The sequence below is a fragment of the Mustelus asterias genome, chromosome 4, assembly GCF_964213995.1.
Source record: "Mustelus asterias chromosome 4, sMusAst1.hap1.1, whole genome shotgun sequence".
In the NCBI taxonomy this organism is placed as follows: Eukaryota; Metazoa; Chordata; class Chondrichthyes; order Carcharhiniformes; family Triakidae; genus Mustelus; species Mustelus asterias.
In genome coordinates, this window is record NC_135804.1 from 13,355,656 (window position 1) to 13,368,009 (window position 12,354).

Genomic DNA, 12,354 nt, shown 5'->3' on the forward strand with positions numbered 1-12,354 from the left:
CAATTGCAGCAAAACATCCCTATCCCTATACTTAAATCCTCTCACTATGAAGACCAACATACCATTTGCCTTCTTCAGTGCCTGCTGTACCTGCGCGCTTACTTTCAGAGACTGGTGCACAAGGACACCAAGGTCTTGCCGAGTATCCACCTTTCAAAATTTATGCCCATTCAAGTAATAATCTGTCTTCCTATTACTACGCAAGTGGGTAACAGATTTATCCACATTACGCTGCATCTGCCATGTATATGCCCCCACACTCAGTCTGTCACTTAATGGGTTAAGTACTTGAAATGTCTGATAATGAAAAGCACTATATAGATTCTTCCTAAAAGTTTTTAATAACGTTTTCTATTCTACCTTGACTAAAAAGCCTCATGATAAAAGCAAAATACTGCGGATGCTGGAATCTGAAACAAAAAACAGAAACTTTACAGCATTTTCTGTTTTTGTTGAAAAACCTCTTGTTCACTGTGAACTTGACCTGCTGTCTTCATCAATATTTGTACCAAATGATTAGGTCAAGTTTATAAGAGGTTAGGTTGAATGTGTGAAATCTTTCTGTCCGGTTTGCCTGAAGCTCTTGCAAGTTATGTTTCAATTGTGCTTCTTGGCAAAATTCTTTCTGGAGGTGTTAATCTCTTACTGGAGTATGCTTCCTTTAGGCAACAGTTGTTTTCAGTTAATCTCGTCAGAACAATTGTTCACACAACTTTTCAAGTTGCATTGCCAGGCTATCCAATAACTGGCTTGTTGCACGTGGGGCCAAAACTAGGCTTGTTTAACATCATGTACATATATCGATAGGGGTCTATATCTAATTCCAAATGTGGAAACTCTAGCCAATTTCTATTTCCCCAACTCCAGGGCCTGAGATTAATTTGTAGCATTCCTACTGACTCATTGGTTAAGTTAAATCAGACCAGACACCTTTCTAGCAATTCCATGGACAAATTTAAGCCATGGAAGAGTATGGTTCCAGTCTTGTTCTGATTAGAGACAGCAAATCTTTTTGAGATTTATATGATGCTCCTATCGTCTATATTCAATTGGCTCAGTTGACTGGACAGCTGGTTCATGATGCAGTGTGACGCCAACAGGGCGGGTTCAATTCCCGTACCGGCTGCCTTCTCATCTTTGCTTAAATCACAACCAGTCACCTCTGAGATCATCTGGGACTCTGACAACTTTACCTTTATTCACTTCTCTGCAGGTCTCAGCTGAAGACCAAACATGAGCGATTGCTGTAAATGTGGATCTAAACGACATGTCAAAGGGGATTTCCCTCAGTACATTCGCGGCAGATGTTTATTTAATAAATCTCAGCAAAGATCAATCCCAGTAAGAAGGATGCACCATCAGTGGCTAAATAAAGAAGTTAAAGATTGTATCAAATTGAAAGAAATACTATACAAATCGGGTTGGTCAGAAATATACCATTACAAATGCAGCACGGTGGCACAGTGGTTAGCATTGCTGCCCCACAGCGCCAGGGACCTGGGTTTGATTCCTGGCTTGGGTCACTGTGTGGAGTTTGCACATTCTCCCCGTGTCTGCGTGGTTTTCCTCCAGTTGCTCCGGTTTCCTCCCACAGTCCAAAGATGTGGGGGGTTAGGTGGATTGGCGATGCTAAATTGTCCCTTAGTGTCAGGGGGACTAGCTAGGATAAATGTATGGGGATAGTGTCTGGGTGGGATTGTGGTCGGTGCAGACTCGATGGGCCGAATGGCTTCCTTCTGTACTGTCGGGATTCTATGAAGGTTGTTCAAATTTCAAGATCCAGCAAACAGTGACTTAGAAAGATAAAGGATAAAGTTGAGAATGACAGAAAGTTAATCAGTAATATATGAACAGGTAATAAAAGTTTCCACAAGTACTTAAACATGAAAGGAATAAAGTTTTTATTGAAGCAGGATCCGGTGAAGTTTCATTTACAACTGCTTTTTGATTTGATTTATTATTGTCACATGTATTAGTATACAATTAGTATTGTTTCTTGCACGCTATACAGACAAAACATACCATTCCTAGAGAAGGAAAGCAGAATTTGAAGTTTATTATCGCCACAAGTAGACTCACATTAACACTGCAATGAAGTTACTGTGAAAATCCCCGAGTTGCCACACTCCAGTTCCTGTTCGGGTACACTGAGGGAGAATTTAGCATAGCCAATGCACCTAACCAGCACATCTTTCAGACTGTGGGAGGAAACCGGAGGAAACGCATGCAGACATGGGGAAAACATGCAAACTCTGCCCAGACAGCGACTCAAGCCGGGAATCAAACCCGGGTCCCTGGCGCTATGAAGCAGCAGTGCTCACCACTGTGCTGCCCATGGGGTGCAGAATGTAGTGTTCCAGTCATAGCTAGGATATAGAGATGGCAGCAGGAAAGAAGCTGTTCTTGAGTCGGTTGGTACATGATTCTCAGACTTTTGTATCTTTTCCCCGAAGGAATAAGGTGGAAGAGAGAATGTCCAGGGTGCGTGGGATCCTTAATTATGCTGGCTGCTCTGCCGAGGCAACGGGAAGTGTGGACGGAGTCAGTGGATGGGAGCCTGGTTTGAGTGATGGACTGGACTTCGTTCATGACCCTACGTAGTTTCTTGCGGTCTTGGGCAGAGCAGGAGCCATAACAAGCTGTGATACAACCAGAAAGAATGCTTTCTATGGTGCATCTGTTGGTGAGAGTCATAGTGGACGTGCCAAATTTCCTGAGCCTCCTGAGACAGTAGAGGTGTTGGTGGGCTTTCTTAGCTATGGCTTTGGCACGGAGGGACCAGGATAGGCTGTTGGTGATCTGGACACCTAGAAACTTGAAGCTCTCGACCATTTCCACTTCATCTCCGTTGATGTAGACAGGGGCATGTTCTCCTTTATGCTTCCTGAAGTCGATGACTATCTCCCTCATTTTACTGACATTGAGGGAGAGATTATTGTCGTTGCACCTGTTCACCAGATTCTCCAGCTCCTGTCCTCCGTCTCATTGTAATGAGTGTGTTTGGTCACCGTCCCTATCCTCTCCAACACAGCGTGCTTGGCCAGTTCCGGGGCAGCAGCAGGCACGCGGTGGTCTGGATCTCCCGGGAGCTCATGGTCTGCTTCTTGTTGTAATGGGTCAGATGGGAAGCCTCACCCACGATGCGCTCGAAGCTGTTGTTGACAAAGAGTTCATGATGTTCAGGGCCTTGGAGGAGATGCCAGTGTCGGGGTGAACCCGCTTCAGTTTGTGGATTTAGAAACTCTTCTTCCTCGTTCTCATCTGCTTCTTGCCACTCCTGGGTGCTGGCTTCTTGATAATTTTCTTGGAGCCCTTCTTGCCAGCTGCTGCTCCTTTCTTATCCCTCACCATGATTAAGGCTCACTTTCAGAATACAAAAGTTAGTGCTGGATCTCTAGAGAGAGGGAGTCTGGGGAATTAGTAATGGAAAACAAGGGAAAGGCAGGTGTTGAACAGGTATTTTGTGTCTCTTCACTGACAGAAACTTAGAAAATCAAAAGGCGAATGGGAGGAAGGAACTTAAAGCAAGCTCTATCACTTGGGGAACCGTGCTGACAAAACTGTTAGACCTGAAGGCTGATAAGTCCACAGGACCAGGTGGTTACATCCTTTAGTCTCAGAAGAAGCGGCTCTCATGATGTATTGATTATTATCCTTCAACGTTCCTTTAGATTCTGGCAGGGTCCCAGTGAACTGGAAATAGCTTATGTAACACCTTTGTTCAGGAAAGGATGTGGAGATACCGACATTGGACTGGGATGGGCACAGTAAGAAGTCTCACAACACCAGGTTAAAGTCCAACAGGTTTATTTGGTAGCACGAGCTTTCGGAGTGTTGCTCCTTCATCAGGTGAGTAGAAAATTGGATTCAAAAACAGGGCAGATATAGACACAGACTCAATTACAGAATAATGGTTGGAATGTGAGCCTTAACAGGTAATCAAGTCTTTATAGGTGCAAACAATGTGAGTGGAGAGAGGGTTAAAGAGGTGTGAATTGTCTCAAGCCAGGATGGTTAGTAAGATTTTGCAAACCCAGGCAAGTCGTGGGGGTTACAGATTTTTTTAAAATACTTTTCCAATTCAATCAAATCAAGTCCAATTCAGAGTCTCAACAAGTTGAGACATTTCCGATCCAGGCTGACAAGACGGGGCGTGCAATCCTCTACCCTGTCTTGGGCCTGATCTACATGAGCCAAGCTGATTGGAGGAGGCGGAGAATTCCTCCTCCAAGACTTGATCTCATTTGCATCTTAGCCAAAATGCCGAGATACCGTGGGGGTTACAGATAGTGTGACATGAACCCAAGATTGAAGTTGTACAATACATTGGTAAGACCACACTTGGAATACTGTGTACAGTTATAGAAAATGTAGCATAGTGGTTAGCACTGCTGTTTCACAGCTCCAGGGACCTGGGTTCGATTCCTGGCTCGGGTCACTGTGCGGAGTTTGCACATTCTCCCCGTGTCTGCGTGGGTTTCCTCCCACAGTCCAAAGATGATTGGCCAAGCTAAATTGCCCCTTAGTGTCCCGGGATGCGTAGATTAGAGGGATTAGCGGGTAAATATGTAGGGATATGGGGATACAGCCCGGGTGGGATTGTTGTCGGTGCAGACTCGATGGGCCGAATGGCCTCTTTCTGCACTGTAGGGGTTCTATGGTAGTTCTGGTCACCCTATTATAGAAAGGATGCTATTAAACTAGAAAGACTGAAGAAGAGATTTACTAGGATGCGACCGGGACTTGATGGTTTGTGTTATAAGGAGAGGCTGGATAGACTGGGACTTTTTTCTCCGGAGTGTAGGAGGCTGAGGGGTGATCTTATAGAGGTCTATAAAATAATGAGGGGCACAGATCAGCTAGATAGTCAATATCGTTTCCCAAAGGTAGAGTCTAAAACTAGAGGACATAGGTTTAAGGTGAGAGGGGAGAGATACAAAGGGTCCAGAGCAGCAATTGTTTCACACACAGGGTGGTGAGTGTCTGGAACAAGCTGCCAGAGGTAGTAGTAGAGGCGGGTACAATCTTGTCTTTTAAACTCAGTGGTTGGTAAGCTGATGGAGAAGATCCTGAGGGACAGGATTTATGAACATTTAGAGAGGTTTAGTATGCTCAAGAATATTCCGCATGGCTTTGTCAAAGGCAGATCGTGCCTTACGAGCCTGGTGGAGTTCTTCGAAAATGTGACTAAACACATTGACGAAGGGAAAGCGGTAGATGTGGTTTATATGGATTTTAGCAAGGCGTTCGATAAGGTCCCCCATGCAAGGCTTCTCGAAAAAGTGAGTGGGCATGGGATCCAAGGGGCTGCTGCCCTGTGGATCCAGAATTGGCTTGCCCAAAGGAGGCAGAGAGTGTGTATAGATGGGTCTTTTTCTAATTGGAGGTCGGTCACCAGTGGTGTGCCCCAGGGATCTGTTCTGGGACCCTTGCTGTTTGTCATTTTCATAAATGACCTGGATGAGGAAGTGGAGGGATGGGTTGGTAAGTTTGCCGACGACACAAAGGTTGGTGGGGTTGTGGATAGTCTGGAGGGATGTCAGAAGTTACAGAGGGACATAGATAGGATGCAAGACTGGGCGGAGAAGTGGCAGATGGACTTCAACCCAGATAAATGCATAGTGGTCCATTTTGGCAGGTCAAATGGGATGAAGGAGTACAATATAAAGGGAAAGACTCTTAGTACGGTAGAGGATCAGAAGGACCTTGGGGTCTGGGTCCATAGGACTCTAAAATCGGCCCCGCAGGTGGAGGAGGTGGTTAAGAAGGCGTATGGTGTGCTGGCCTTTATCAATCGAGGGATTGAGTTTAGGAGTCCGAGGATAATGATGGAGCTATATAAGACCCTCGTCAGACCCCACTTGGAGTACTGTGCTCAGTTCTGGTCACCTCATTACAGGAAGGATGTGGAAAAATTGAAAGGGTGCAGAGGAGATTTACAAGGATGTTGCCTGGATTGAGTGGCATGCCTTATGAGAATAGGCTGAGGGAGCTCGGTCTTTTCTCCTTGGAGAGACATAGGATGAGAGGAGACCTAATAGAGGTATATAAGATGTTGAGAGGCATAGATCGGGTGGACTCTCAGAGGCTTTTTCCCAGGGTGGAAATGGCTGCTACGAGAGGACACAGGTTTAAGGTGCTGGGGGGTAGGTACAGGGGAACTGTTAGGGGGAAATTTTTCACACACGGTGGTGGGCGAGTGGAATCGGCTGCCGTCAGTGGTGGTGGAGGCAAACTCAATAGGGTATTTTAAGAGACTCCTGGATGAGTACATGGGACTTAATAGGATGGAGGGTTATAGGTGGGGATATGTTCGGCACAACTTGTGGGGCCGAAGGGCCTGTTTTGTGCTGTAGTTTTCTATGTTTCTATGTTTTCTATGTTTCTAAAATGCGTTTAGACAGTTACATGGGTACCATGTGTATAGAGGGATATGGGCCAAATGCCGGCAATTGGGACTAGCTTAGGGGTTTTTAAAAAAAAAGGGTGGCTTGGACAAGTTGGGCCTAAGGGCCTGTTTCCATGCTGTAAACCTCTATGACTATGACTAAGATCCTGGTTGGGGCCATCCTCGTGTGCGGAACTTGGCTATCAGCTTCTGCTCGGCGATTCTGCAGTGTCGTGTGCCTTGAAGGCCGCCTTGGAGAACTCTTAGCCGAAGATCAGAGGCTGAATGCCCTTGACTGCTGAAGTGTTCCCCGACAGGAAGGGAACACTCCTGCCTGGTGATTGTCGAGCGGTGTCCATTCCTTCATCGTTGTAGCGACTGCATGGTCTCCCCAATGTACCATGCCTCAGGACATCCTTTCCTGCAGCGTATCAGGTAGACAACGTTGGCCGAGTCGCAAGAGTATGTACTGTGTACCTGGTGGATGGTGTTCTCACGTGAGATGATGGCATCCGTGTCGATGATCTGGCACGTCTTGCAGAGGTTGCTGTGGCAGGGTTGTGTGGTGTCGTGATCACTTTTCTCCTGAAGGCTGGGTAGTTTGCTGCGAACAATGGTCTGTTTGAGGTTGTGCGGTTGTTTAAAGGCAAGTAGTGGGGGTGTGGGGATGGCCTTGGTAAGATGTTCCTCTTCATCGATGACGTGTTGAAGGCTCCGAAGAAGGTGTCATAGCTTCTCTGCTCTGGGGAAGTACTGGACGACGAAGGGTACTATGTCCGCTGTGTCCCGTGTTTGTCTTCTGAGGAGGTCGGTGCCGTTTGTCGCTGTGGCACATCCAAACTGTCGATCGATGAGTCGAGCGCCATATCCTGTTCTTGCAAGGGCATTCAGCCTCTGATTTTTGGGTAAGCATTCTCCAAGGCGGCCTTCACGACACACAACAACGCAGAATCGTGAGCAGAAACTGATAGCTAAGTTCTGCACACATGAGGACGGCTTCAACCGGGATCTTGGGTTCATGTCACACTATCTGTAACCCCCATGACTTGCCTGGGCTTGCAAAATCTCACTAACTGTCCTGGCTGGAGACAATTCACACCTCTTTAACCTGTGATTAACCCTCTCTCCACTCGCATTGTCTGCACCTGTAGAGACTTGATTACCTGTTAAGACTCGCATTCCAACCATTATCTTGTAATTGAGTCTGTATCTATATATGCCCTGTTTGTGAACCCAATTCTCCACACCTGATGAAGGGGCAGCGCTCCGAAAGTTCGTGCTACCAAATAAACCTGTTGGACTTTAAACTGGTGTTGTGAGACTTCTTACTGTTCAAGAAAGGAGGGAGACAATCAAAGCAGGAAATGACAGAACAGGTAGCTTAACATCTGTCATAGGGAAATTGCTAGAATCCATTACTAAGGAGGTGATAGCAGGATACTTAAACCATGTGATCAATCCGTCAACATGACGATGCGAAAGTGAAATGTTTAATTTGATAAGAATTTTTTGAGGGAGTAATAGCAACGTGAATAAAGGGAATCTAGTTGATGTGTCCTCGGATTTCCAAAATGCGTTTGGTAAAGTGCCACATCGATGGTTCCTCCATATGATAAGAGCACATGGTGTAGGGTGTAACGTATCAGCATGGATGAAGGATTGGTTAGCTAACAAAGAGCAGAGTAGGAATAAATGTTTTTTTCAGGTTGGCAAGCTGTAACTAATGGAGCATCACAAGGATCACTGCTGAGGCTCACAAGAATGATTTTGGTCAAGGACCAAATGTATGGTAGCTAAAGTTGCCAATAACATCAAGATGGGTAGGAAATTAAGTTGTCAAGAGGAAATGGAGAGTCTGCAAAGGGACATAGGTTAAATGAATTGGCCTAAATTTGGCAGATGAGTATAATATGGGAAAATAGGAACTTGTCCACTGTGACTGGAAGAATGGAAAAGCAATATACTATTTAAATGGAAAGATTGCAAATTTCTGTGGTTGAGGGATCCTGTTAACCTGGCACATGAATCACAAGAAGTTATCATGCAGGTAGAGCAAGTGATTAGGAAGGCAAATGGAATGTTGATGTTTATTGGAAAGTGAATGGGATATTAAAGTGTGGGGACATTTTATTGCAGCTGTACAGAGCATTGGTGAGACCACATCCAGAGCACCGTGTATGGTTTTGGTAGTTTTATTTGAAATAAATACAATTATGTTAGATGCAGTGCAGAAAGGGTTCACTCGACTCATTCCTGGGATGAAGGGCTTAGTCTACAAAGAGAGGTTGGGCCTATATCCATAGGCGTTAGAAGAAAGGTGGTCTTATTGAAACATATAAGATCCTGAGGGGACTTGATAGGGTGGATACATGGAGGATCATAGAAACGTAGAAGCTACAGTACAGAAGGAGGCCATTTGGCCCATCGATCCTGCACTGACAACAATCCCACCCAGGTCCTATCCCTGCAACCCCACATATTTACGCTCCTAATCCCCTGGCACTAAGGGACAATTGAACATGGCCAATCAACCTAACCCACAATTTTTGGTGTGTGGGAGGAAACCAGAGCATCCGGAGGAAACCCATGCAGATACAGGGAGGACGTGCAAACTCCACACAGACAGGAACCTGAGGCCGGAATTGAACCCAGGTCCTTGGCACTGTGAGGCAGCAGTGTTAACCACTGTGCTGCCATACCACCCTCTTGTGTTTCCTCTTGTGGGGGAGACTAGAACTAGGAAACACAGTTTAAAAATAAGATGCTTTCTACCTTTAAGGTAGAGATTAAGAGAATTTTTTCTGAGGGTTGTTCATGTGTCAAATTCTCTTCTCTCTTCTCCAGGGAGCAGTAGAGGCGGGGCCATTGAATTTATTCAAGGCAGCGTTGGACAGATTCTTTGACGGACCAGGGAGTCGAGGGTTGTGTAGGGGGCAGACGGGAACGTAGAGTTGAGACCACAACCAAGATCAGCCACGATCTTAGAGTGACGGATCAGGCGTGAAGGGCTTCCTTGTAGTAACTGCTCCTCTGTTACTCTCTGTATCATGAGCTTATGAAGCTCCATCTGGTGGTAGAAGAATACAGCTTCAGACATAATTCAGAACAATGCACAAATAGCAATTGGAGTATGTGCAGAAAATGTGATGCATTTATAGATTTGAGTACAGAAGTAAAAACGCCTTGCTGCAATTGTGTAGAGTTGTGGTGAAACCTGGAACATTGTGTACAGCTTTGGTCTCCTTATCTAAGGAAGGATGTATTTGCCACAGAGGTCCACCAGACTAATCCCTGGGATAGCAGGATTGTCTTCTGAGGAGAGATTGAGGTCTTGTATTCTCCAAGAGTTTCAAAGAATGAGAGGTGCTCTCATTGAAACATACAAAATTCTTCAAGGCCACGACAGGGTGAAGGTGGAAAGGATGTTTCCCCGGCTGGTGAGTCTAGCATCGGGGACAAAGTTTCAGAATAGGGGGCAGATCATTTAGGACGCAGATGAGGAGGAATTTCCTCAGAGGGCGGTGAACCTTTGGAATTTCTAGTCCCAGAAAAGCTCAAGGCATGTTCAAGATAGAAATTGATAGATTTTTGGATACAAATGACATCAAAGGATATGGGGATAGTGGGGGAAAGTGTGCAGAGATGGATCAGCCATGATCTGTTTGCATAGTGGAGCAGGTCCAATGGTTAGCCCAGTTCACCTATTTCCTGTATACTCCAGTCCCCTTATTAGAGCTTGTGTAGAAAAGGTTGAATTGATACAATATGTATATCTGAAAGAGTGGGTGTTAAATATAGATTGGGAAAGTCAAATTAGTCACAGTACAACAGAGGAGGAATTTTTGGAGTGTATCCAGGATGGTTTTCTGGATCAAAACATTGAAGAACCAACAAGGGAACAGACCATCTTGGACTGGGCATTGTGCAATGAGAGTTGGCCATCTGGGATGAGTGACCATAATATGGTAGAATTTTCTGTCAAGATGGATAGTGATGTAGTTGATTCTAAGACCAGGGTCCTGAATCTCAGTAAAGATAACTATGATGGTATGAGGCATGAATTGGCCATGAGGGACTGGGAAACATTACTGAAAGGAAAGTCAGTGGACAGGCAATGGCAGGCATTTAAAGAATGAATAGGTGAATTCCAGGAGTTGTTTATCCCTGTTTGGTGCAAGAGTGGTCAGGGAGTTGTGGCCAAACCACAGCTCACAAGGAAAATTAGAGATAGTATTAGATTCAAGGAAGAAGTATACAAATTGGCAAGAAAAAGCAATAGGCCTGAGGATTGGGAGCAGTTTAAAATTCAGCAAAGGGGGAACTAAGGGATTGATTAAGAAGGGGAAAACAGACTACGAAAGTAAGCTAGCGAGGAACATAAAAACTGACAGTAGATGTTTCTATAGATATGTAAAGAGAAAAAGATTGACAAAAACGAATGTAGGTCCCTTACAGTCAGAAACAGGAGAATCATAACGGGGAATAAAAAAATGGCTGAGGAATTAAATTCGTACTTTGCTTCTACCTTCACAAAGGAAGACATGAATAATGTACCAGAAGTCCTGAGGGAAACAAGTATCAGTGAAGAGCTGAAGAAAATCAGCATTAGTAGAGAAATTGTTTTGGGGAAAATTATGGGATTGAAGGTGGATAAATCTCCAGGGCCTGATAATCTTCATCCCAGAGTACTTAAGGAAGTGGCCCTGGAAATAGTAGATCCGTTGATGATCATTTTCCAAAATTCTTTGGACTCTGGAATAGTTCCTACAGATTGGAGCGTAGCTAATGTAGACCCGCTATTCAAAAAGGGAGGTAGAGAGAAAACAGAAATTATAGACCAATGAGTCTAATGTCGGTACTCGGGAAGTTGTGAGAGTCAATTATCAAAGATTTCATAACTCGGCATTTGGAAAGCAGTGGTATAATCAGACAAAGTCAGCATGGACTTACAAAGGGGAAATTATGCTTGACGAATCTATTGGAATTCTTTGAGGATGTAACTAGTAGAGTTGACTGAGAAAGTGGATGTGGTTTATTTAGACTTTCAGAAGGCTTTCGATACAGACTACTATGTAAAGTTAAAGTACATGGGATTGCAGGTAATGTCTTGAGATGGATAGAAAGCCGGTTAGGAGATGAGAAGCAAAGAGTTGGCATAAATGGGTCTTTTTCTGATTGGCAGTGACTGGTGGTGTTCCACAGGGATTTGTGGTAGGACCCCAACTGTTCACATTATATGTTAATGATTTGGAAGAGGGAACTAAATGTATTGTCTCCAAATTTGCAGATGATACAAAGTCAGGTGGGAGGGTGAGCTATGAGGAGGATGCAGAGATGCTTCAGTGTGATTTGGACAGGCTGAGTGTGTAGGCAGTTGCATGGTAGATGCAGTATAATGTGGATCAATGTGAGGTTATCCACTTTGGTAGCAATAATAGGGAGACAGATTATTACTTGAATGGGTGTAATTTGAGAGATGTGGATACTCAGCGAGACCTTGGTGTCCTCATGCATCAGTCACTGAAAGTAAATGGACAGGTCCAGCAGGCAGTAAAGAAGACAAATGGTATGTTGGCCTTCATAGTGAGAGGATTTGAGTATTGGAATAGAGATGTTTTACTGCAATTACATAGTGCATTGGTGAGGCCAAATCTGGAGTACTGTGTGCGGTTTTGGTGTCCTTATCCGAGGAAGGATGCCCTTGCTATTGAGGGTGTGCAGTGAAGGTTTACCAGGCTGATTCCTGCAATGGCAGGTCTGTCATATGAAGAGAGACTAAGTTGGTTAGAATGATATTCACTGGAATTTAGAAGAGTGAGAGGGAATCTCATACAAAATTATAAAATTCTAACAGGGTTAGACAGGGTAGATTCAGAAAGAATGTTCCCGATGGTACAGGAGTCCAGAACTAGGGGTCATAGTTTGAGGATAAGGAGTAAACCTTTTAGAACTGAGGTGAGGAGAAA